Source organism: Propithecus coquereli, unplaced genomic scaffold (genome assembly GCF_000956105.1).
Source record: "Propithecus coquereli isolate 6110/MARCELLA unplaced genomic scaffold, Pcoq_1.0 Scaffold158, whole genome shotgun sequence".
Taxonomy (NCBI): domain Eukaryota; kingdom Metazoa; phylum Chordata; class Mammalia; order Primates; family Indriidae; genus Propithecus; species Propithecus coquereli.
Window position 1 is genome coordinate 1,592,252 of NW_012140302.1, and position 1,713 is coordinate 1,593,964.

The following is a 1,713-nucleotide window of genomic DNA, read 5'->3' on the forward strand; positions in this document are numbered from 1 at the left end:
TAATTTACATGAGAAAGACATAAACTTTTATCTTGTGTAGGCTACTGTTATTTTGGGTTCTCCATTGCTCACTGCCAAAACTAATCCTAACTATTATAAAACACGTAGTGTGTGTTCCAGGGTCCTAGTGGGAAAGCAGATGGGAGAAAGTTTAATAAAGGCACGTTTACAGCAATGTGGCAGGGTACCAGGAAACCAGAGGCTGCAGCAGGGGCTAGTAATGGTGGGTGTCAGCACCCAGGGTCTGAAGAGGGCAAAGGGGGAGAAACAACAGGAACCCAGAGCCAGAGGGAGCTGTGTGAAGAGGGTGCCAGACAGCAGCTGTGACCTTCCAGTGGTGATCCCGCAGGGAGGGAAGCAAGAGAGTAAATTCCCTGATTTCACCATCCTCCTAACTTCTGATCCCGGCTGGTGCCCTGGCTGGCTGAGTGCGAGTGGAAGGTGTGGAGGCCTCTGCCGCAGCTCAGCGTCCCAGGGCACCGGGCCTGAGGTGGGGGGACTGGATCTAGAGGGGCACAGGGAAGCTGTTCTTTATCATTCGTCCCCTTGTATCCTTTGTCCACATGAAAACCCATGTCCCCAGCACAGGGGACACACAGCAACCGAATCGCTGGGAGGTAATGTCAGTTCGATCATACTCCCACTGAAGCCTGAAATGTTAGCTACCACCAGTGTCCTTCACATAAGTTAGCAGAGGAAAATGGGGGTTATGAGGCCTAAGTTCATGGTCAGAGCTGCCCGCTTTCACCCTCCAATGACACAATCTCCTTACCCTTTGCCGGCGCCTTGGTGGGACAAGGTTCTTTACCTGGTGGGTGACTCAAACCTTTATTCCTGTAGGATCTGAGTCATTAGTGGTCCTGAATTTGTTGGGTTGCTGAAATTAATTATTGACCAGGATTATGAATAAAGGATTATTAAGAGGTATTGCAGTGAATCCCTTGGGTTCCAGTTCTAGTTTCTACCTCTGTTATACAACAGCAACCTAATTTCCTCTGGAAATTGGGATTAATCAGCTCAGATATTATGGTGACCACTTCCTCTGCCTGTTGGTTCAGTAGCATGAGAAACCAAAATGGCTAGGGGCTATCTCAGCTTCTAGGCCATTGTCCCATGGTGGAAATATTTCTCCCTTGGACATAGGGAGCTCCAACCCCCCTAGGCCCAAGATTATGGCAATGGGCAGCAAAAATTCTTCCAGTGGGTTACAGACTTTAGGTATAATAGTGCGGAGGCACCTGCCACCACTACCTCTTGGTGTTATATATGATTCTCGTTACGATTTTTAAAAATATACTGCATTCTGCAACGTGGCACCCCCACCCGGCAGGGTGTAGTTTCCCAGCTGTGCTCTGACAGGCTAATCCACCATTCTATCAAGCCAGCTGCCTCTGGGTCACAGGGCACACAGCAAGGCCAGTGAATTCCCTGAGTGTGAGCTCATTTGTACGTTTCCTTGGCTGTAATATGTATGCCCTGGTTGGAGGCTATATTATGTGGAATGCCATGCTGATGGACATGGCATTCTGTAAGTCCACACATGGTGGTGCTGACAGAAACACTGTGGGTAGACAAAGCAAATTCAGGCCTGAAATATGTGTCTATCCTTGTGAGGATAAAGTACAGCCCCTCCATGATGGGAGGGTCCAATTGAATCAACCTACAACCAGGCGAGAATGGGGCCCAATCAGGGACTCGGCACTGGCTGTAAGG